Source organism: Hyla sarda, chromosome 2 (assembly GCF_029499605.1).
Source record: "Hyla sarda isolate aHylSar1 chromosome 2, aHylSar1.hap1, whole genome shotgun sequence".
In the NCBI taxonomy this organism is placed as follows: domain Eukaryota; kingdom Metazoa; phylum Chordata; class Amphibia; order Anura; family Hylidae; genus Hyla; species Hyla sarda.
In genome coordinates this window covers 497,550,283-497,576,970 of record NC_079190.1, presented here as the reverse complement: position 1 = coordinate 497,576,970, position 26,688 = coordinate 497,550,283, and the positions used below count along the sequence as shown (strand labels likewise).

General features: G+C 41.5%; 1 protein-coding gene across 2 annotated transcripts in view; it reads left to right on the top strand.

Annotated features, from left to right (window-relative positions):
• The window catches only part of BCL9 (BCL9 transcription coactivator), a 288,690-nt gene that overhangs the window by 143,908 nt on the left and 118,094 nt on the right, over positions 1 to 26,688 (top strand). For both annotated transcript variants that reach the window (XM_056559749.1, XM_056559751.1), the window contains one exon: positions 16,955 to 17,049. The gene's annotated coding sequence lies outside the window, so the exon portion shown is untranslated. The remainder of the gene's footprint in view (positions 1 to 16,954; positions 17,050 to 26,688) is intronic.

The window sequence follows — 26,688 nt, the reverse complement described above, 5'->3', positions numbered from 1 at the left end:
TTCGCAAACTATTATCGTCAGTTTATCCCACATTTTTCATCCTTGGTTGCTCCAATTGTGGCTCTCATTAAGAAGGCATCTAATCCTAAGTCTTGGCTTCAAGAGGCTGAAGAGGCCTTCTCCCGTTTAAAGTCTGTGTTTGCCTCTGCTCCAGTGCTTACAAGACCTGATCCGGTCTTGCTTTGGTGGTTGATGCCTCATCTATTGGAGCGGGTGCCGTTCTTACTCCAAGGGCAAGAGTGTAACTTGTGGGTTCTTCTCCAAGACCTTCTCTCCTGCTGAGAGGAATTACTCCATTGGAGATTGTGAACTCCTCGCTAGCAAACTAGCTTTGGAGGAATGGCGACATTTATTGGAAGGTTCTTCTCATCCGGTCAGCATCTACTCCGACCATAAGAATCTTCTATACCTTCAGTCTGCTCAGCGTTTGAACCCCCGCCAGGCAAGGTGGTCACTCTTCTTTTCTAGGTTCATCTTCTCTCCAGGTCCTCTGACGTCATTGGTTTGGACTCCACGCCTAGGCATATTATTCCTCCTGACCATTTGATTCCTGCCGCTCCTGATGAGATTCAGCAAGTTCCTCCGGGAAAATCCTTTGTGCCCGCCAGATTGAGACGCCAGTTCCTGAAATGGGGTCATTCTTCCTTGACAGCAGGACATCCTGAAATATGCAAGACTCTACTTCTTATCTCACGGCACTACTGGTGGCCCCATTTTGAACGTGATGTTTCTGATTTTATTCGTTCCTGTGAAACTTGTGTCCGTGACAAAACTCCTCGACAGAGACCTGCAGGACTCTTACAGCCTTTACCCATTCCAGAGACTCTCTGTTCGCATAACGCCATGGATTTCATCACCGATTTGCCACCATCTCATAATAACACTGTCATCTGGGTCATTGTAGATCGGTTTTCCAAGATGGCTCATTTCATTCCTCTACCAGGGCTTCCTTCTGCCCCACAGCTGGCGAAGTTCTTCTTGTTGCATGTCTTTCATTTACATGGTCTTCCTCAGCATATCGTTTCGGATTGAGGTGTGCAGTTTGTCTCTAAGTTCTGTCGACCCCTTTGTAACCGTCTGGACATCAATCTGGACTTCTTCTCGGCCTACCACCCTCATTTTGTTTCAGCTCGCCAAGATGATTCCCTGGGCTGAATTCTCATATAATCATAAGGATTCCGAGTCCACGAGGTCGTCCACCATTTTTGTTGTCTACGGACTCCATCTCCGTCCTCCTCTTCCTCTCCCAGTTTCCTCCGGTGTGCCTGCTGTTGATGAGCTGGTCCGTGACTTCTCTACCATCTGGCAACAGACCCGACAGTCGTTATCCCAGGCTTCTTCACGCATGAAGGCGCAATCGGATAAAGGTAGAAGACCTCCTCTGTCCTTCTCTCCTGGTGACATAGTGCGGCTTCCATCCAAGTATAGCCGCTTCAAGATCCCCTGCTACCTTGGGCTCTTCCAGATTCTACAAAAATCAACCCTGTCTCCTACAAACGTCATCTACCTGGTACATTACGTATTCCCATTTCCTTCCACGTCTCTCTCCTCAAGCCTCTTGTCATAAACCGTTTTTCTCAGAGGAATCTTGTCTGGGTTACGGTCCTTCTCAGGAGTTTTGTGACTCGTAAAAGGAGGGGGAGACCAAAGGGGGGGGGGGGGTACTGTTACGTTATGCGCTCCAGCCGCAGACACTGGCCGTGAGTGCATGGTCCCGTTATCTGCTGCTGCCCGCGGGGCTGGGACTCGCATCGTGGGACGCTCTTGCATGCAAGCCCCAGTCCGTCACCCACCTGGAGCTTCTGCCTCTCTGCTCTGACGCGTCGGTCCCTGTCCCCTAGGGTGCGTGCACGCCGGAGCTTTAAGATTTAAAGGGCCAGTGTGCTCATTAGTGTAATTCACCTGTGGCTCATTGATAAATTCCTCCACCCTCCTCACTTCCCTGCCGGATCTTTGGTGCCTTGAGCCTGAGAGAAAGCATTCCTGTTATTGCCTTGCTGTGTATCTAATTCTTTGCTCCATGATCTGACCTTGCTCCTTGCCACCTGCCTACTGACCATTTGCTACGTTCCTGACTACGCTACTGTGCCGCCTGCCCTGACCTTCTGCTATCCTGACTACGAGCTGTCTTATCCCTCCTGTGCCTCGCATCTCCTCAGCTGCCTGTGTGGTCGAGCCGTGCCAGGGGTAGCGACCTGGGTGTCGCCTGCCGCAGCAAGTCCATCCCGCTTTGTGGCGGGCTCTGGTGAAAACCAGCGGCACCTTAGACTCCACTCCCTGGTACGGTCAGAGTCATCTGCCACACAGGTCCAGCGGATCCACATCCACCGGGGTTCCTGTCCTCTGAAAACATGAGTGTTACAATAGATAGATAGATATGAGATAGATAGATAGATAGATAGATAGATAGATATGAGATAGATAGATATGAGATAGATAGATAGATATGAGATAGATAGATAGGAGATATACAAAAAAGGAAAGCAGCACTCCTAATCTGTTAATGCCCAGGTGCCCTCCTGCCCGGGATCCTGGTCCAGGATCTGCAACAAATAGTCCAATAGAAAGAAGCGGGGCACTCCAAATTAGTGAAAAAAAGGGTCTTTATTCACCCCAATGTGCAGCAACGTAGATATGAGAGAGAGATTGATATGAGAAAGAAAGATAGATAGATATGAGATAGATAGATAGATAGATATGAGATAGATAGATATGAGATAGATAGATAGATAGATATGAGGTAGGTAGATAGATAGATATGAAATAGATAGATATGAGATAGATAGATATGAGATACAGACAAAGAATAAGTCAGCCAGCACTTTAGTTGATACCAAACTATTATATGGACCTGGCCTACAGGTGCACGCTACTAGGCTAGATATACAGCAACAGAAGAATACAGCAGCACACTGCTAGCACAAGGATATAGTCGAAACATGAACATGCAGATAAAACATGGAGAGCTATACAGCTATGGTGTAATAGATGCAAATGTGAAACTATGAAATAGTGAGGCACTTAGCTCGCAAATTTGTCTCCGCCGGCGGTCAAATAGCTTGGACTGTCCCACCGCGATAAGGTGGCCTCATTGGGACGGACCCTACACTGTGAATATGCCTCTGTGTGAACAGTTCAGTAAGCATGGCAGGGTCTGGAACATCCAAGATATGAGATAGATAGATATGAGATAGATAGATAGATACATAGATAGATAGATATGAGGTAGATAGATAGATAGATAGATAGATATGAGATAGATAGATAGATATGAGATAGATAGATACATAGATAGATAGATAGATATGAGGTAGATAGATAGATAGATAGATAGATATGAGATATATAGATATTAGATAGATAGATAGATAGATAGATTTATAGATAGATAGATAGATATGAGATACAAAACCAAAATGAACAGTGGCACACCAAGTGTCAAAAAAGAAAGGTGGTTTATTAAAAAAAAAAACGTGTTGGGCAATGTTTCAGCTGGCTCATCCGGCCATTTTCTTATATTACGTAAACATGTCTGTGGACTGTGGGGGAATGCGGCTTAAAAATGGCCGGATGAGCCAGCTGAAACGTTGCCCAACACGTTTTTTTGAATAAACCACCTTTCTTTTTTGACACTTGGTGTGCCACTGTTCATTTTGGTTTTGTATCTTGGAGGGGTCCCCAACCTGGACCTGACACAGTAGGCACCCGTGCACCTTTTTTTCCTGGAGTGCTGCTTTCCTGCTCTTTCTACGTTTAGATATGAGATAGATAGATAGATAGATAGATAGATATGAGATGGATAGATATGAGATAGATATGAGATAGATAGATAGATAGATAGATAGATAGATAGATATGAGATATATAGATATGAGATATATTAATATAGATAGATAGATATAGTCTTGAAGGAGAACCGCACTCCTCTACAGTGTTACAGGTACTGGTATAGCCCGGGTAAGGCTCCCAAAATATTCAAAGAAGTTCAGCAGCACTGTGTGAGACGGTTGAAACGTCGCTATTTCACTTGATGAATAAAGCCTAACACTATTCATCTGAATCAGAGTGCTGCGGAACTTCTTTGAATATATAGATAGATAGATATGAGATAGATACAGTAGATATGAGATAGATAGATACATAGATAGATATGAGATAGATAGATATGAGATAGAGAGATAGATAGATAGATAGATATGAGATAGATAGATATGAGATAGAGAGATAGATAGATAGATAGATAGATAGATAGATAGATATGAGATAGATGGATATGAGATAGATAGATATGAGATAGATATGAGATAGATAGATATGAGATAGATAGATAAATAGATAGATAGATATGAGATAGATAGATAGATAGATAGATAGATATGAGATGGATAGATAAATAAATAGATACATAGGGGGAGATTTATCAAAGGATTTAGACTGGTTTTTCTTGTCTAAATTTGTCGCACAGAAAGTCGCAGTCTAAATATGTGCGACTTTTCTGCGACTTTTGCTGTAGAGGATTTTTAGAACATGATGCATGCAAGTCTATTTTAGATGGAAATGCATTAGAAAATGCATTGGTGCTGAATTTATCAAGTGCATCTGCCCAAAATACACTGAAATGTCAGACCATGTTGGAGCAGGTCTAAATGCAGTTCAAGCTGTAGACCCTGAAGTCTGAGCACAGAATTTATCAAGGGCTGTGAGACCTTTGATAAATTAGGAGCATAATAGACAGGAGACTAGCACATACGCTGGTCTATAAGCATGCCCAGAATAGACTAGATTAGGAAATGTCCCCCAATGTATATATGAGAGAGAGAGATAGATAGATATGAGAGATAGATAGATATGAGATAGATATGAGATAGATAGATAGATATGAGATAGATAGATATGAGATAGATAGATAGATAGATAGATAGATATGAGATAGATAGATATGAGAGATAGATAGATATGAGATAGATAGATATGAGATAGATAGATATGAGATAGATAGATATGAGATAGATATGAGATAGATAGATATGAGATAGATATGAGATAGATATGAGATAGATAGATAGATAGATAGATATGAGATAGATAGATAGATATGAGATAGATAGATATGAGATAGATAGATATGAGATAGATAGATATGAGATAGATAGATAGATATGAGATAGATAGATATGAGATAGATAGATATGAGATAGATAAATATGAGATAGATAGATAGATATGAGATAGATAGATATGAGATAGATAGATATGAGATAGATAAATAGATAGTATATATATGAGATAGATAGATATGAGATAGATATGAGATAGATAGATAGATTTAAGATAGATAGATAGATAGATATGAGATAGATAGATATGAGATAGATAGATAGATAGTTAGATATGAGATAGATATGAGATAGATATGAGATAGATAGATAGATAGATAGATAGATATGAGATAGATAGATATGAGATAGATAGATAGATATATGAGATAGATAGATATGAGATAGATAGAAAGATAGATAGATAGATATGAGATAGATCGATATGAGATAGATAGATAAATAGATAGATATGAGATAGATAGATAGATAGATATGAGATAGATAGATATGAGATAGATAGATAGATAAATAGATAGATATTAGATAGATAGATAGATAGATAGATAGATGGATAGATATGAGATAGATAGATAGATAAATAGATAGATATGAGATAGATAGATAGATTTAAGATAGATAGATAGATAGATATGAGATAGATAGATATGAGATAGATAGATAGATAGTTAGATATGAGATAGATATGAGATAGATATGAGATAGATAGATAGATATGAGATAGATAGATATGAGATAGATAGATAGATATATGAGATAGATAGATATGAGATAGATAGAAAGATAGATAGATAGATAGATAGATATGAGATAGATAGATATGAGATAGATAGATAAATAGATAGATATGAGATAGATAGATAGATAGATATGAGATAGATAGATATGAGATAGATAGATAAATAGATAGATATTAGATAGATAGATAGATAGATAGATGGATAGATATGAGATAGATAGATAAATAGATAGATATGAGATAGATAGATATGAGATAGATATGAGATAGATATGAGATAGATAGATATGAGATAGATAGATAGATATGAGATAGATAGATATGAGATAGATATGAGATAGATAGATAGATAGATATATAGATAAATGGATAGATATGAGATAGATAGATATGAGATAGATAGATATGAGATAGATAGATATGAGATAGATAGATATGAGATAGATAGATATGAGATAGATATGAAATAGATAGATAGATATGAGATAGATATGAGATAGATAGATAGATGGATAGATATGAGATAGATAGATATGAGATAGATAGATATGAGATAGATATGAGATAGATAGATATGAGATAGATATGAGATAGATAGATATGAGATAGATATGAGATAGATAGATATGAGATAGATAGATATGAGATAGATAGATATGAGATAGATAGATAGATAGATAGATAGATATGAGATAGATAGATATGAGATAGATAGATAAATAGATAGATATTAGATAGATAGATAGATAGATAGATGGATAGATATGAGATAGATAGATAAATAGATAGATATGAGATAGATAGATATGAGATAGATATGAGATAGATAGATAGATAGATAGATAGATAGATATGAGATAGATAGATAGATATGAGATAGATAGATAGATAGATATGAGATAGATAGATATGAGATAGATATGAGATAGATAGATAGATAAATGGATAGATATGAGATAGATAGATATGAGATAGATATGAGATAGATAGATATGAGATAGATAGATAGATATGAGATAGATATGAGATAGATAGATATGAGATAGATATGAGATAGATAGATATGAGATAGATAGATATGAGATAGATAGATATGAGATAGATAGATATGAAATAGATAGATAGATATGAGATAGATATGAGATAGATAGATAGATGGATAGATATGAGATAGATAGATATGAGATAGATAGATATGAGATAGATATGAGATAGATAGATATGAGATAGATATGAGATAGATAGATATGAGATAGATAGATATGAGATAGATAGATATGAGATAGATAGACAGATAGATATGAGATAGATAGATATGAGATAGATAGTATATTAATACATTTTACTATATTTTAAGCTTTCCATATCAGGCACAATATGCATAGGGAGGTTTGCGCTATATTTCTCCCCTAATATTCTATTTGGTATGAGAATAAAATGATAACAATGATATAGGTGGTGGCACGGGGTGATAGGTTGCTGTAGCAACAGACTGCGCTGATAGACAGTGAATGGCAATTAGTTGCAGAGATTGTAAATCAGGTTTGCAGAACTCCTACACCCCAGGGGCAGCGGGATGCCAGGTTAATCTGGGGTGAAGCATACTGGAATACTTAGTGCACGTCATGGTCATTTCCCACTCTCCCCATCTGAGGGGACTTTTCTTTTGGAGGTGTGGAGGATAGACCCTTTGGGGACTAGAGCGGGCCGTGTGGTTTCAAAGTTAAAAAGGTTTTGGCAAGATTGTCTATCTATCTACTGTATCTATCTAGCTCATATCTATCTCCTATTTAGCTATGTGGTAGCGGGGTGTGTGGTGCAGGGCAGATGTTGTTACCCTAGGGGCAGATGGCATTAACCCTTTGTATTCGTGACGCCAGGACGTGGTTTAGCCTATAACCACCCAAAGGTATGCCGCTGGATCCTGGGCGAGGCACTGGGGCATTAGAGACTCCGACGCCAAGTTACGGATAACGGTAGCTTTACTGAGGGTAGACAGAGGGTAAAGTCTATACAGTTCACCAAGGAGGTGACCAGTAAGAGACCTTAACCCCTTAACGACGCAGGACGTATATTTACGTCCTGCTCCGGCTCCCGCGATATGAAGCGGGATCGCGCCACGATCCCGCATCATATTGCGTCGGTCCCGACACTCATCAACGGCCGGGACCCGCGGCTAATACCACACATCGCTGATCGCGGCGATGTGCGGTATTAACCCTTTAGAAGCGGCGGTCAAAGCTGACTGCCGGTCCTAAAGTGAAAGTGACCCGGCTGCTCAGTCGGGCTGTTCGGGACCGCCGCGGTGAAATTGCGGCGTCCCGAACAGCTGACCGGACACCGGGAGGGCCCCTACCTGCCTCCTCGGTGTCCGATCGGCGAATGACTGCTCCGTGCCTGAGATCCAGGCAGGAGCAGTCAAGCGCCGATAATGCTGATCACAGGCGTGTTAATGCACGCCTGTGATCAGCATAGGAGATCAGTGTGTGCAGTGTTATAGGTCCCTATGGGATAACAATGATCAGTATGAGAGATCAGTGTGTGCAGTGTTATAGGTCCCTATGGGATAACAATGATCAGTATGAGAGATCAGTGTGTGCAGTGTTATAGGTCCCTATGGGACCTATAACACTGCAAAAAAAAATGTAAAAAAAAAGTGTTAATAAAGGTCATTTAACCCCTTCCCTAATAAAAGTTTGAATCACCCCCCTTTTCCCATAAAAAAAATAAAACAGTGTAAAAAAAAAAGAAAAATAAACATATATGGTATCGCCGCGTGCGTAAATGTCCGAACTATAAAAATATATCATTAATTAAACCGCACGGTCAATGGCGTACGCGCAAAAAAATTCCAAAGTCCAAAAAAGCGTATTTTGGTCACTTTTTATACCATTAAAAAATAAATAAAAAGTGATCAAAAAGTCCGATCAAAACAAAAATCATACCGATAAAAACTTCAGATCACGGCGCAAAAAATGAGTCCTCATACCGCCCTGTACGTGGAAAAATAAAAAAGTTATAGGGGTCAGAAGATGACATTTTTAAACGTATACATTTTCCTGCATGTAGTTATGATTTTTTACAGAAGTGCGACAAAATCAAACCTATATAAGTAGGGGATCATTTTAACCGTATGAACCTACAGAATAATGATAAGGTGTAATTTTTACCGAAATATGCACTGCGTACAAACGGAAGGCCCCAAAAGTTACAAAATGGTGTTTTTTCTTCGATTTTGTCACACAATGATTTTTTTTTCCGTTTCGCCGTGCATTTTTGTGTAAAATGACTAATGTCACTGCAAAGCAGAATTGGCGACGCAAAAAATAAGCCATAATATGGATTTTTAGGTGGAAAACTTAAAGGGTTATGATTTTTAAAAGGTAAGGAGGAAAAAACGAAAGTGCAAAAACTGAAAAACCCTGAGTCCTTAAGGGGTTAAGGGCTTGCTGGGACTTGTAGTAGGACTGGACAATTGAATGCAGACCACGCTGACTTGACAGATGACAGGGACTGACTTGACTCATAAAGCTGTGACTTTATCTTACTTGACTTGATGGCGGCTGCAGGACTGGACTTTGAGGTCTCCAATACTCTGGACACACACACTAGACAAGACTCCACTGGACCTCAGCAGGAAGAGAGAGAGAAGCTCCACCCAGGGCTTATATGGGGGAGACTAGCAGGGAGCCTATAGGTCACTCTTAGGATCACCTGGTCACTGGTACCTCCTGGGTAACAATCACATGGTATAACTCTTAAAGATACAACACATTTTATAATACAATACACTGCAGAACATATGTACAGGGGGGAAACAGGTGCAAGGGGCCCCGGGGACACTGAAGGAGACTGCCTGACAGGACAGCAAGGGTACGGGGTAACATCTCCCATACTGGGCCACCACAGCTATGTATCCATCTATCTATCTCATATCTATCTATGTATTTATCTATCTCATATCTATCTATCTCATATCTAGTAATAGAAGAAGAACAGCACAGCCAAATTGAAGAAAAAATAATAATCGTAAGGGGGTGCACGCAGCTCCTGGATCCTTGGTTAGGGGATCATCGTTCAAACAGAAGAAAAATCTTGTCCACAGCACCAAAGTTCATGAAAAAATATGTGTTTTTATTCCATAAAAGGTGTCAATACAACAGCGACGTTTCAGTCAGCTCAACCTGACCTTTCTCAAGGTCTCTGGCTTGAGAAAGGTCAGGTTGAGCTGACTGAAACGTCGCTGTTGTAATGACACCTTTTATGGAATAAAAACACATATTTTTTCATGAACTTTGGTGCTGTGGACAAGATTTTTCTTCTATCTCATATCTATCTATCTATCTATCTATCTCATATCTATCTATCTCATATCTATCTATCTATCTATCTCATATCTATCTATCTCATATCTATCTATCTATCTCATATCTATCTATCTCATATCTATCTATCTATCTCATATCTATCTATCTATCTATCTATCTCATATCTATCTATCTTATATCTATCTATCTATCTCATATCTATCTATCTATCTATCTATCTCATATCTATCTATCTATCTATCTCATATCTATCTATCTATCTCATATCTATCTATCTATCTATCTATCTATCTCATATCTATCTATCTATCTATCTATCTCATATCTATCTCATATCTATCTATCTATCTCATATCTATCTATCTATCTCATATCTATCTATCTATCTCATATCTATCTATCTATCTATCTATCTCATATCTATCTATCTTATATCTATCTATCTATCTCATATCTATCTATCTATCTATCTCATATCTATCTATCTATCTATCTATCTCATCTATCTAATAAGGCAGACACTACAGGGACATGTAAGAAAGTCACAATCTAGAAGTTTTGGTACATGTAAAGCGTACACTACTATTATTGGGGTGTCAGCACTTCATGTGGAGAATGCAGGATGAAGAATCCGGGTTCTCAGGTGTGATCCACTTGGAATAATTTGCAACAGGTGGGAAAAAGGTAATAACAAATGCTGGTTTATTTGCCAAGAAACATACACAAACGCGTTTCAAGGTATAGCAACCTCTTTCTCAATGCATAGCATTCATGGGCACAGCCTGGCAGTATTATGTATATGGGCATTTTTATTGAGGCAGAATATTGTGGGCCTGGTAATATGACCTTATGTACTGATATAATGTACATCACCTACCTCTCCTGTATTAATGGGGGCCTCAGGGGTCAGCTCTGCCCTGTACATAGATAACCAGTGATCCTTTCCTCCTACCAGTGGGGATCATGGGCATCGCATCAGGCCCCATCATACATCAGTATAGGCATAAATTAGAAAATCCTAAAGAATCTCCAAAATCCACAATTGTCGTTATGGCGGCTTTATATATAAAATCACAGACGGAAATATATTACACAGGAGTATACTAATATATTATAGGTATAAAAAAGCATGTAAAACAGTAAAATTATAATGGTATAAAAGAATATGCAATAAAACATGTATTTCTTTTTTTCTTTTCTTCCTAAAAGGGGTTGTAAGTAATGTACTAATGTAATGTTATCAGCCCTAGTGCAAAGATCAGCTGTGCTCTTTTTCATGTAAGCTGTTATAACACGTCACAGGCTCTGAAAGCAGTTTCTTCCCTCCCTTCTTCCCCCTCCCTTCCTATCTACTTGGGACAAGACCAGTGATGTGTAGCGAGGAGCTTTTATCACTGCTCATTGGAGTAATGACTTCTTAGATAAAGCAGCAGGTAGTCCATTGTGACAGAAACTACTATAAATAAGAAGGGCTTCCTGCTGCCTTATCTATTGTGTCATAAATCTAATGAGCAGTTATATCAGCTCCCCCTTCACATCACTGCTTCCATCCCGTGCATTTTTTTTTTTTAATGGTTAGAAGTGTAGATTGGTGTGTTCATCGGTGTGTATCTGTGACCACTGGGTGTGCATATCTATTGTCCAGGTAAACAGCAAAATCTTAACTAAGAAGAAAGATGGCACTCACCCAGTAAAATTAAAAGGTACTCTTCACTGAAATTTCATAAAAAAATTGAAGATGCTCAGGTAGGGAGGTGCAGTCATTGTCCGCTGACTGCACCTCCTTACCTGAGCACCGACAACTTTAAGTGCCATCTTTCTTCTAACTTACACTTTTTAGGTAGCCACATGACTTTAATAACTGGAAGAATTAATGTAATTTGTTATTCTTGGACAGTAGAAAGAATAGAAAAACTTTGTCGAAAGTATTTTTTTTCTGTGTTGATTCCACACACAAAAAAAAAAAAAAAAACTATAGAAATTACACAATAATTTATATTTAACCCCAAAAAAAGAAATGAAAAGTGATAACATTTTTCCTTAACAAAATAAGATCTTATTTAGCTATATAAATAAAAATAAATAAATAACTAAATAAATAAAAAGTTATGGCGGCTGCCTTGTCCTCAAGGGGTTACAGCAAAACTTACCTGTAAATTGGGGTGCAGGTCCCCTTTAAACCTCCGTTTTAAAGGGGCACTCCAGTGGAAATCTGTATGCTCCAGAGAATGTTGTGTAGTTCTTTCTAGTCTGACCACAGTGCTCTCTGCTGACACCTCTGTCCATGTCGGGAACTGTCCAGATCAGGAGAGGCTTGCTATGTGGACTTTCTCCTGCTCTGGACAGTTCCTGACATGGACAAGGGTGTCAGCAGAGAGCACTGTGGTCAGACAGAAAATAATGAAACAACTTCCTGTGGAGTATACAGCAGCTGATAAGTACTGGAAGGATTAAGATTTTTAAATAGAAGTAATTTACAGATTTGTTTAACTTTCTGGTGCCAGTTGATTTAAAAAAAAAAATTCCCACTGGAGTACCCCTTTAAACCCCCGTTTTAAGGCTACAAAGACTTTATATAGTCTGTGATATTGGCGCCGATCTGGCTGCTTGGATAGAGACTCTTACAGGAAGCTGGTCAGGTCCTCGCCCTCAGAGCTGACATTGATCTTCAGCCGAATCAGCGGGAATCTGAAGTGATAATAGAATTGTCTCCACACACCCGTCCAAGTCCTTGACAAACTTTTATTTTTTAGGTTACGTTCCTCCACAGATGTTTAAAAAAAATTCCCATTTTCTGTAACAAGCGCTGACAATTAATTACTTTACTACTAGGCCCCGGGGAGGAGAAGCCGGGGGCGGATGTATATTTCACTTCGGCTGATATGTCTACTGTCCTACATAACAGCCAATGTATCATCTCACGAAAACTGCCTTGATTTTTAAGTATCAACCAATTTTCTTTTAGGGAAAAAAAAAAAGTCTTATTTTTTTTATGGCTTTTTTAAAGTTTGATCTTCCCAGGGGACAAAATAAAAACAAATAATCCTATTTTATAAGAAAAGTTCCTTAAAGATTACCTAAGGACAGGGCATCTCGCTAAAGGAACCTTCAATGGGCACTATTATGAAAAAATTATACTTTTGATTAGGGATCGACCAATATCAATTTTTTAGGGCCGATACGATAATCGGTGGAGGTTAGGGCCGATAGCCGATAATTTATATCGATATTCGGTATAAGTTATCGGCTATTTATCCCCCCGGTGACACCGCTGCAGATCATTGTTTTAAAGCGGGCGCTTTAAATCAATGAACTGCAGCGGCTTTGGGGTCCTCCTGAGTCCTAACACCGCACCGCACCACACCCCCCACCGCGACGCACATCCCACCGCACTGCCCCGGCCAGAGACCGCCGCTGCCACTGCCCCATTGCCTCCCCCATTCCCGGTTTTATAATTACCTGTTCCCGGGGCCCGGGGTCCACGCTACTTCTGGCTCTGGCGTCCTCCTGAGCTGTCACTGTGCACACTGACGGTAGTGTTGCGTTGAGGACGTCACTCGTCATTGCGCAGCGCACAGCATAACACAGGACGCCGCAGGAGCCAGAATTAGCCCGGGCCCCGGGAACAGGTAATTATAAAACCAGGAATGGGGGAGGCAATAGGGTAGTGGCGGCGGCGGTCTTTGACCGGGGGCGGTGCGGTGGGGGGGGTGCAGCGCGGTGCAGTGGGGGGGGGTGTGGCGCGGTGCGGTGGTGGGGAGTGCGGCGCAGTGCGATGGTGGGGGGTGCGGCGCTGTGCGGTGGTGGGGAGTGTGGTGCGGTGGGTGTGGTGCAGGGGGCAGGGCATTATCGGATTATCGGCAAGGTAATTGCTGATACCGATAATATAAAAAATCGTGAATATCGGCCAATAATATCAGCCAAACCGATAATCGGTCGATCCCTACTTTTGATATGTCGTAGAAACATATCAAAAGTTTTATAATATACAGGTTCTTGTGTATGCATTGTGCTTACCTGTTGTAGGTACACAACTGCAAAAAATAGCACTTTTTTGGGGGGAAATTACAAAAAAAAACAACTCAAAGGAGCTGTATGTGTACCATATATGCTGATCCCATAGATATAGTAGCAGCAGTATACAGATAGAGCTGGATGTGGAGGTGTATAACTACTATATATCCTTATCCCATAGAGATAGCAGCAGCAGTATACAGATAGAGCTGGAGGGGAGGTGTATAACTACTACATATCCTGATCTCATAGAGATAGCAGCAGTATACAGATAGAGCTGGAGGGGACGTGTATAACTATAATATACCCTGATCCCATAGAGATAGTAGCAGCCGCAGTATACAGATAGAGCTGGAGGGGAGGTGTACAACTAGTTTATATCCTGATCTTATAGAGATAGCAGCAGTATACAGATAGAGCTGGAGGGGAGATGTATAGCTACTATATATCCTGACCCCATAGAGATAGTAGCAGTATACAGATAGAGCTGGAGGGGAGGTGTATAACTACTATATATCCTGATCCCATAGAGATAGCAGCAGCAGTATACAGATAGAGTTGTAGGGGAGGTGTATGACTACTATATACATTATTCGGATCATATAGAGATAGCAGCAGTATACAGACAGAGCTGGAGGGGAAGTGTACAACTACTATATACAGTATCCTGATCATATAGAAATAGTAGCAGTATACAGACAGAGCTGGGTAATAGATATTCTGTAATGTCTTCTTCATTGACTCTTCAGTGACAATACGCAGGAGTAATGGAGCTGTATGTGGAGATGACTGGAGTCTTATAGAGCGCTCTGGATGTGAAGAGCCCTCATCACTAACAATACAGGAGGGTGAGAGGGAACACACTGTGACCCCAACACAAACAGATCCACAGGATGGAAACTGATCCTTCTCCTCCACTCATTTACATCTTATTAACACTGGATCCATTGTCTGCTCTACTCCTGGGATCATGTTTATTTCCAGACTCTGGCTGAACTATAGTCATTAGTCATGGACAAGAGGTTGTCACACAACAGACACAGGGGGCAGCATCGCTACATGAATTCCATCATCCTGTTACAGGGTCTAGAAACCTATCAGGACCCAGGGTCACAGGTGATTGAAGTATAACATAGGCCAGGATAAGTAATGTAATGTATGTACACAGTGACCTCACCAGCAGAATAGTGAGTACAGCTCTGGGTATAATACAGGATATAACTCAGGATCAGTACAGGATAAGTAATGTAATGTATGTACACAGTGACCTCACCAGCAGAATAGTGAGTACAGCTCTGGGTATAATACAGGATATAACTCAGGGTCAGTACAGGATAAGTAATGTAATGTATGTACACAGTGACCCCACCAGCAGAATAGTGAGTACATCTCTGGGTATAATACAGGATATAACTCAGGGTCAGTACAGGATAAGTAATGTAATGTATGTACACAGGGACCTCACCAGCAGAATAGTGAGTACAGCTCTGGAGTATAATACAGGATATAACTCAGGATCAGTACAGGATAAGTAATGTAATGTATGTACACAGTGACCTCACCAGCAGAATAGTGAGTACAGCTCTGGAGTATAATACAGGATATAACTCAGGATCAGTACAGGATAAGTAATGTATGTACACAGTGACCTCACAAGCAGAATAGTGAGTACAGCTCTGGAGTATAATACAGGATATAACTCAGGATCAGTACAGGATAAGTAATGTAATGTATGTACACAGTGACCTCACCAGCAGAATAGTGAGTACAGCTCTGGGTATAATACAGGATATAACTCAGGGTCAGTACAGGATAAGTAATGTAATGTATGTACACAGTGACCCCACCAGCAGAATAGTGAGTACATCTCTGGGTATAATACAGGATATAACTCAGGGTCAGTACAGGATAAGTAATGTAATGTATGTACACAGGGACCTCATCAGCAGAATAGTGAGTACAGCTCTGGAGTATAATACAGGATATAACTCAGGATCAGTACAGGATAAGTAATGTAATGTATGTACACAGTGACCTCACCAGCAGAATAGTGAGTACAGCTCTGGAGTATAATACAGGATATAACTCAGGATCAGTACAGGATAAGTAATGTATGTACACAGTGACCTCACCAGCAGAATAGTGAGTACAGCTCTGGAGTATAATACAGGATATAACTCAGGATCAGTACAGGATAAGTAATGTAATGTATGTACACAGTGACCTCACCAGCAGAATAGTGAGTACAGCTCTGGAGTATAATACAGGATATAACTCAGGATCAGTACAGGATAAGTAATGTAATGTATGTACACAGTGACCTCACCAGCAGAATAGTGAGTACAGATCTGGGGTATAATACAGGATATAACTCAGGATCAGTACAGGATAAGTAATGTAATGTATGTACACAGTGACCTCACCAGCAGAATAGTGAGTACAGCTCTGGAGTATAATACAGGATATAACTCAGGATCAGTACAGGATAAGTAATGTAATGTATGTACACAGTGACCTCACCAGCAGAATAGTGAGTGCATCTCTGGAGTCTAACAGATACTGTAACTTACAATTGATAAAAGATACGTCATCCTATGTATATTTACCCCATCTGTTACTTACCCCTGTCCATGTTTAACCCCATTCTCCAGGTTTGGATGGGAAACCTGCGCCTATATTTTGATATGGAAAATATGTTTGTATGGTTAATCTTTCATCTCACACTAACATGACGACTTTCACCTTCTGTATTGTAGGAATCATAGACGACCCTAGTGGAATATCGATGTCAGGATATAATTAACGATGGCCATGTTTTGGGATTGTTAAGAGTTTTGCGGAGCTGTGGGTGGTAAGTCCAAGTTGTCCTATAAATTCTTCAGATGACGATTTAGGGGGTTTTGTACATACAGGGGTCCCTCAAGTTACAATATTTATCAGTTCCATGAGGACCATTGTATGTTGAAACCATTGTATGTTCAGACCATTGTATGTTGAGACCAGAATTCTATGGAAACCTGGTAATTGGTTCTGGAGGCCAAAAATTTGCACAGTGACTTTTATTGTGTCTTTTTTGTGCGTCTTTTTTTCCCGTTGTTCTCTACGTGCTCATGTACCATAGAAAGAAAACTGCTTTACACACTCATTTACTATTGCACTTTTATTGTTTAGATATTAAGACTTTGCGCAAAGGCAACAGATTTTGAGCAAATATAGAACTCCGAGGATTGCACGTACCAATGTAGGAATATCTATGTTTGAGCTAAATTATCAACAAGTTTGCGCACGGTTGATACATTATGTACAGACATAGAAAGCACTGACAGGGTTCAAATGATTTCTACCTCACACCGACATTTATAAATCTCCCCCAATGTCCCAAAAAAGTAACATGGAGCCGCCCTCACCTGGTGTCCAAAGGAGCAGCTAATCCTGGCACAGGTAAAGAGTACAGAACATGTAATACCTCCCTGTACTGTAGGGGGTGCTACCAGACACCAGTCAGTGCATACACTTCAGTAATACAGGTAAAGAGTACAGAACATGTAATACCTCCCTGTACTGTAGGGGGTGCTACCAGACACCAGTCAGTGCATACACTTCAGTAATACAGGTAAAGAGTACAGAACATGTAATACCTCCCTGTACTGTAGGGGGCGATACCAGACACCAGTCAGTGCATAAACTTCAGTAATACAGGTAAAGAGTAGTACAGAACATGTAATACCTCCCTGTACTGTAGGGGGCGCTACCAGAAACCAGTCAGTGCATACACTTCAGTAATACAGGTAAAGAGTACAGAACATGTAATACCTCCCTGTACTGTAAAAGGCGCTACCAGACACCAGTCAGTGCATGCACTTCAGTAATACAGGTAAAGAGTACAGAACATGTAGTACCTCCCTGTACTGTAAAAGGCGCTACCAGGCACCAATCAGTGCCTGCACTTCAGTAATACAGGGGATTTACCAGTGAATGTCCATTCTGATTGGTCCATTCTGATTGGTCTGTACATTGTATGTTGAGTCTGGTTTCTAGTTACAATGGTCCAGAAAAAAATAGAAAAGACGATTATATGTTGAAACTATTGTATGTTAAGGCCATTGTAAGTTGAGAGATCACTATATTTGGTTCTATGCGCTAAAAACCTGTTTCCCTGCAGCGCCTCCAGTGGTGTTATAAAGTATTACACAGTTCTCATTCAACTCAATTAGCTGTCTATGTAATTCATGGACATGCCAGGTCCTCTGGAGGAAGAGTTTCTCTTTTAATTGTTCTCTTCTTTGGCTGTAGAATACTTTTACCTGCATAAATTGGGTTAACATGTAATGTTTTTGATATTATCTGTTATTGATAGTGTTATTGATAGTGATATCCATAGATGACTTAAAGGGGTACTCCAGTGGAAAACTTTTTTTTTTTAATCAGCTGGTGCCAGAAAGTTAAACAGATTTATAAATGACATCTAGTGAAAAAAATCTTAACCCTTGCAGTACTTTTTAGCAGCTGTATGCTACAGAGGAAATTCTTTTCTTTTGCAATTTCTTTTTTGTCTTGTCTACATTGCTCTCTGCTGACACCTGATGCCTGTATCAGGAACTGTCCAGGGCAGGAGAAAATCCCCATTGCAAACCTATGCTGCTCTGGACAGTTCCTGACACGGACAGAGGTGTCAACTGAGAGCACTGTGGTCAAGACAAAGAAGAAATTCAAAAAGAAAATCATTTCCTCTGTAGCATACAGCTGCTAAGGAAGGGTAAAGTTTTTTACAATAATTAAGTAATTTTACAATAATTAAGTAATTTACAAATCTGTTTAACTTTCTGGCACCAGTTGATTTAAAAAAAAATGTTTTCCACCGGAGTACCCCTTTAATGTGCCCAATGAAGACTGCTATGTCTTAGAGAATGGGTGTTTGGTCCTTAATTTCATGGGTCTTGTATTGAATTTTACAGCTCTATGGAACCCAATGCTTCTATGGAGGGTGCAGAGGTAGACCCTAGTGGCCAAGAAGGACCAAAGTAATCTTTGCCATATGAGATGACACCTGTATAAACGACTTGGGTGGTTGGCCCTGTTATGTATTTTGCATTTAACCTAGGGGGTTCATGTTACTCATCTGGAAGTCTATATCGTGGACCTGTGTGATATAGGTCACACCCTAATAGTCGGTCCCATTGGTGAGAAAAGGTGTAGGAGATGTCCTCCTGAGGAATGTCAAGAGAAGAAGGTCACGGGAAGATTTATATAGATATTTATGAAGTAGTTAGGTTCTTAATAGACCCTTATTAAGATGGTGGACCATTTTTGATGTCAATGGGTTTTGGGACATATGGGAGGCACTGTCATAGGGGAGCTGGAGGAATGGTGTAGAAGATGTGCTCCTGTGGAAAGTCAAGAGAAGAAGGTCACTGGAAGATTTATAGAGAAGTCTATTAAGTAGTTAGGTTCTTAATAGACCCTTATTAAGATGGTGGACCATCTTGGTTGTCAATGGGTGTAGAGACAGATAAGAGGCACTGTCATAGAGGAACTGGAGGAGAGGTGTAGGAGAGGTTCTCCTAAGGCAGTGTTTCTCAAGCGCGGTCCTCATGACCCCCCCCAACAGGTCATGTATTCAGGATTTCCTTAGTCTTTCACAGGTGATATAATTATGGTCAGTGTATCAGGCATTGCCACAGTTATATCACCTGCGAAAGACTAAGGAAATCCTGAAAACATGACCTGTTGGGGGGGTCTTGAGGACCGCGCTTGAGAAACCCTGCCTTAGAGGGACCTCTCCTACACCTCTCCTCCAGCTCCTCTACGACAGTGCCTCTTATCTGTCTCTACACCCATTGACAACCAAGATGGTCCATCCTCTTAATAAGGGTCTATTAAGAACCTAACTACTTCATAGACTTCTCTATAAATCTTCCAGTGACCTTCTTCTCTTGATGTTCCACAGGAGGACATCTTCTACACCATTCCTCCAGCTCCCCTATAACAGTGCCTCCCATATGCCCCTACACCCATTGACAACAAAGATGGTCCACCACCTTAATAAGGTCCTATTATAAATTGAGGACCGCGCATGAGAAACACTATCCTGAGGAACGTCAAGAAAAGAAGGTCACTGAACTGTTTATAGAGAAGCCTTTGAAGTACTTAGAATCATAATAGGACCTTATTAAGATGGTGGACCATCTTGGGTGTCAAAGGGTGTAGGGACAGTTGGGAGGCACTGTCATAGAGGAGAGGTGGAGGAGTTTAGCATGGAGCATTGGTGGAAGCTTGTTTGATGTGGAGAACTTGATGGAAAATATAGCGCACACCAGTCCACCCCAATGGCCCGTTAGAATTTATTGGTATTCAGCATAGCCGTCATGGATCTGGAAAGCTTAGATCAGTGGTCTCCAAGCTGTGTGGACCTCAAGATGTTGAAAAACTTCAACTTCCAGCATGCCCGGACAGCCAACGGCTGTCCGGGCATGCTGGGAGTTGAAGTTTTGCAATATCATAAGGTCCACAGTTTGAAGACCACTCGCTGAAATGGACACTCTCATTAAAACAAATTTTTGCTATTGCACTCCTTATAGTAAATAAAAAAAATCTTACTAATGTACTTTGCTTAAAAAAAATTTAAGTTTTCTATGTTTTATTTGTGTTTAAAAAAAACTGCCACTGGGTGTCTCCCTACTTGTCCAGAGCACATTTCCCCCCATCTCTTGCACAGACTTTGGACTCCTGCTGGTCTGGTAGAAGTCCAAAATCAGATAATGCAGTCTGGATTGCTGAGGGGGGGGGGGGGGGGTGCAGCCTTAGCCAATCATAGCTCATCTCACACACTGCTCTGGGCTGTATGTAGCAGAGTGAGGGAGGAAGTTCTCCCCTGTGTGGCTTCAGATGATGTCACGCCTGCTGGGGAACATCAGAGCCATATCAAGAAAGAACACTAAAAAATTATAATAATAATAATAATAATAATAAAGGCCGTTGGTGGTTTATCATGATGGGGCAGAGAACTGGGAGGATTATAATTTAACAAGATCATGAGAGGTACTCTTTAAAGGGAGCCTCTCATCGGTTTCATGCTGTCCGAACCGCGCGGGTGGCAGGCTCACTTACATCACCCTGATTTGATGTACAAGCCAGGAACAGGGTGAACCGTCATCTGGGTGGTCTCCCCGGCTTCTCCTTGCCCCATGAGGTTTGATTGACAGGCATCTCACTGTTAGGGAGGGACCTGTCAACCAAGCCCATCAGGACAAGAAGAAGCTGGGGAGACCACCCAGTTGACTTTACACCCCATTCCCGCTTTATCTGTAAAGGGTATCTGTTGTTTCCAAAGATTTTTAAAGCCTGATAGATTAACCCTTCAGAGTGGTGACAAGGTGATTTCATCGCTGTCACTGCTGTTATTGAGCCCTTAAGATTCCCCTTCATGGTGCACAGCTACCCTGTTTCCCCGAAAATAAGTTCCCAAAGATGCGCTAGGGCTTATTTTTAGGGGATGTCTTATTTTTCCATGAAGAAGAATCCACAGAGTACAGTGGATTGAATCCACTGGCACAGAACAGAGGTGAGGCTGGGGGGGGGGGGGGAGTCTAGAGAATCCAGTGGGGTTCATGAGTCTCCCCCCCCCCTCCTCACCTCACATTCCCCCCCTCCCCCCATACCACACATTGCCCACCTCCTGTCCCACGCGACTCACTCACTGTCGCAGAACGAGGAACAGGCCTCGACAACCGTAGTCCTGGTGTGACGGCACAAGTTCTGGGATGACGAGTGATGTCCCCCTGGGGGGGTCACTCCTCATCCAGAGAGCCGGCCGCTGCAGCTCACTGGTTGAAAGTGACCGCGTAGTGCCTGAGCAGCTCGGGCTGCACTGCGGCCACTCAGTGAGCTGCATGGCAGAACCCGCCACTAAGGTACAGAGAGGTCCGACCTTGATTTTTTTTTTTTTGGGGGGGGGCTTATATTCGGGGGGAGGCCTTATATTCGGGGGGGAGGCCTTATATTTAGCCAGAATGAAAAAGGAACAATAGGCCTTATTTTCGGGGGATGTCTTATTTTCAGGGAAAGACGGTATTACTCATTGTCCTCATCTCAGAGGTGGGACTAGTGCACACATAGACACTTCCTCCCTTAGTTGCCTGGCCAATCACAGCACAACACATACTTCTCTTTGCTATGCCATCACATAGTGCTGGTGAAATGGGCTGCAGTGTGCTGGAGGATGATTTACAGGACACTACTATAGATGGCATTGGGGTATGTTAGTAGAAATGAATGAAACAGTAGCAGCACAGCAAGGTTGTCCGTACGTCAAGCCCTGAACTGATGCAGCTGAGAAGCCATAGGGAGAAAAGAGATCACAGTGTAGCACTGTGGACATAAAGCAGTATATACACATTTATTGCCATAAGCTTTATGGGGGGTGAGAGATAAGAGAGAAGCTATGATTTACCTTTTAGAAACAGTATTGATTATCTTCTGCAGGAAGACAACCCAGGCTATCTATTTCCCTCTCCTGCATACAGAATTTGCCAAACACTTCATGTGTTCTGTCCTGATCTAGGTGTTACTAGAGACAGAATTCCCCTGACAGCAGGCAGTGGACAGCAGATTGCAGAGAAGGAAGATATCTAGTAGTCAAAACTTTAGAGCTTTTTTGTAGGGGTTTATAAATAGGTTAGTAATCACATAGGCTATGAAATGGAGGGAAGTCAATTGACCATCATAGCCTGGAGTTCGGGTAGCATGAAAGCGATGGCAGGTTTCCTTTAATGCTAGTGTGAACAGTGTCTTAAAGAGGCTTTCTGTGTGTAATGAAAGGCTATATGGTTTTCTATATACTTTCTGTATCAATACCACATCGTTTGCAAGATCTCTGCTTGCTGTCATTGAATAGGTACCTCCCTTGTGTACTTTTCTCTCCAGGTCATGTGATTATGGCAGTACTACTATTTGCACTGCCCTGCCTAACTAGTTGGGTATGTCTATCACATAGCCAGGGTAGACGGCTAGCCTCTGGGAGCAAAGCTGCAGTGTAAAGCACAAAACCTCTGTCATCTGACTCCTGTAGACCACGCTGAGCCCTATCATATGTGTAAGAATAAGTCGTTCCAACGTATAGACAAGTTCGGCAAACAAGATAATAATATTATTAGCGGGAAACAAGAAAAAAAAAACTGAGCCTGGAAATGTGGCTGAAATTTAATCCATCTGTGCAAAACAGCGAATTTCCAGCTCACCTCACCTGACCCCGCTGTACCATCTACATGAAATTAGCCGCTTTTTCACACAAAATTAAAAATGACGAGAAAAACTGCACCTATTCTCCGCCGTGGCCTGTCCTGCGCTCCCCTCGCCTTCAGAATCATGGTAATTAATGTCATGTCGTAAAATAAATGCAGAGATGTGGAGGTGGAAGGACTGCAGAGAGCCCTCGGGGGCACAGAGACGAAAATACCAGAAAAGACCTTTCCTTTCTGATTTTTTTTTTTAAATAATTTGTGACCATTAAGGAACATATGGGGGAGGGTAATACCTCTGCTGATGTGAAGACTGATGGGCATCATATATGGGGGGCATGGACCAATATAGCTGCTTGTCCACCATGGTCATTGTCATGGGGTCCAGTTCAGGCCTAGTGTATAAACCTGCACCCATCCAGGGCTGGTGCAAGGATTTTTGCCACCCTAGGCAAAAGCCAATTTTACTGCCCCCTTGACTCCACCCATTGGCCCGCCTTTGACACGCCCCGCCTTACTACTGGGGTGACACACTGTAACAAACCTCCTCATGTAATCTCCTTACTACTGGGTGACACACTGTAACAAACCTCCTCCGCATGTAATCACCTTACTACTGGGTGACACACTGTAACAATCCTCCTCCTCCTCATCTAATCTCCTTACTACTGGGGTGACACACTGTAACAAACCTCCTCCTCATGTAATCACCTTACTACTGGGGTGACACACTGTAACAAACCTCCTCCTCATGTATTCTCCTTGCTACTGGGGTGACACACTGCAACAAACCTCCTCCTCATGTAATATCCTTACTACTGGGGTGACACACTGTAACAAACCTCCTCCTCATGTAATCTCCTTACTACTGGGGTGACACACTGTAACAAACCCCCCTCCTCATGTAATCTCCTTATTACTGGGGTGACACACTGTAACAAACCTCCTCCTCATGTAATCTCCTTACTACTGGGGTGACACACTGTAACAAACCTCCTCCTCATGTAATTACCTTACTACTAGGGTGACACACTGTAACAAACCTCCTCCTCATGTAATCACCTTATTACTGGGGTGACACACTGTAACAAGCCTCCTCCTCATGCTGCTGGCTGAGCAAGTGGTTCGGATGCTGGTTGTCTAACTTTCTTGTGGCAGGCAGAGTGGCGCCCCCATAAATAGGGCGCTCTAGGCAGCTGCCTATTTTGCCTATAGGCAGAGCCGGCCCTGCACCCATCTCCAACCCATGCCATAAAGCGCCTGAACCCTGCTGTAAAGTATGTAAGAGGGCGCCCCAAGGTGTTATCTAGGTTGAAAAGGAGAATAGGGGAAAACAGCGCCACCTATAGTTCTTATACCAGTTAGATGAGACCGATCCCACTCTGGAATTATGTGTATATTATGATACTCCTCAGCAACTGAGGTGTTTATTAATATATTTTGCAGTAGCAAAAGTAAATACTATGAGGTTCTGCAGCAGCTGATGTGTATTGTGAAGTTCTGCAGCAGCTGTGGTGTGTATTATAAGGTTGTGCAGCACATGATGTTGTGTATTATTAGGTTGTGCAGCAGTTGTGGTATTTACTATGGGGATCAGCGGCTGCTGAGGTGTGTATTTTGAGGTTTTGCAACAGCAGGGGAATATAATGAGATTCTGCAGCAGCTGTGGTATGTTTTATGGGCTTATACAAGCAGCTGAGGTGTGTATTATGAGGATTAGAGGAGGTTTTCATTATAATGTTCTGCAGCAGCTGAGGTGTGTGCTCTGAGGTGTATATTTTGGGGTTCTGCAGCAGCCGAAGTGTGTATTATAATGTTCTACAGCAGCTGAGATGTGTATAATAATATTTAGCAGAAGCTGAGGTGTGTACTATGAGGTTCTGTAGCAGCTGAATGTATATTATGAACTTCTGCAGTAGCTGTGGTGCGTCTTATAAAGTTAAAGGGGGAGATTTATCAAAACCTGTCCAGAGGAAAAGTTGCTAAGTAGCCCATAGCAACCAATCAGATTGCTGCTTTCATTTTACAGAGGCCTTTTCAAAAATGAAAGAAGCGATCTGATTGGTTGCTATGGGCAACTTAGCAACTTTTCCTCTGGACAGGTTTTGATAAATCTCCCCCGAAGTGTCTATTATGAACTTTTAGCAGTAGGTAAGGCATTGTTTCCCAACCAGGGTGCCTCCAGGTGTTGCAAAACTACAACTCCCAGCATGCTGGGAGTTGTAGTTTTGCAACATCTGGAGGCATCCTGGTTGGGAAACACTGAGCTAAGGTGAGTATTATTATATAGCAGCTGTGGTGTGTATTATGAGTTTCTGCAGCAGCTGAGGTGTGTATTATGATGATGATCTGCAGCAGCTGAGGTGTGTATTATGATGATGATCTGCAGCAGCTGAGGTGTGTATTATGATGATGATCTGCAGCAGCTGAGGTGTGTATTATGATGATGATCTGCAGCAGCTGAGGTGTGTATTATGATGATCTACAGCAGCTGAGGTGTGTATAATGATGATCTGCAGCAGCTGAGGTGTGTGTTATGATGATCTGCAGCAGCTGAGGTGTGTATTATGATGATCTTTAGCAGCTGAGGTGTGTATTATGATGATCTGCAGCAGCTGAGGTGTGTATTATGATGATCTGCAGCAGCTGAGGTGTGTATTATGAGTTTCTGCAACAGCTGAGGTGTGTATAATGATGATCTGCAGCAGCTGAGGTGTGTATTATGATGATCTGCAGCAGCTGAGGTGTGTATTATGATGATCTGCAGCAGCTGAGGTGTGTATTATGATGATCTGCAGCAGCTGAGGTGTGTATTATGATGATCTGCAGCAGCTGAGGTGTGTATAGTGATGATCTGCAGCAGCTGAGGTGTGTATTATGATGATGATCTGCAGCAGCTGAGGTGTGTATTATGATGATCTACAGCAGCTGAGGTGTGTATTATGATGATCTTTAGCAGCTGAGGTGTGTATTATGATGATCTGCAGCAGCTGAGGTGTGTATTATGATGATCTGCAGCAGCTGAGGTGTGTATTATGATGATCTGCAGCAGCTGAGGTGTGTATTATGATGATGATCTGCAGCAGCTGAGGTGTGTATTATGATGATGATCTACAGCAGCTGAGGTGTGTATTATGATGATCTTTAGCAGCTGAGGTGTGTATTATGATGATCTGCAGCAGCTGAGGTGTGTATTATGATGATCTGCAGCAGCTGAGGTGTGTATTATGATGATCTGCAGCAGTTGAGGTGTG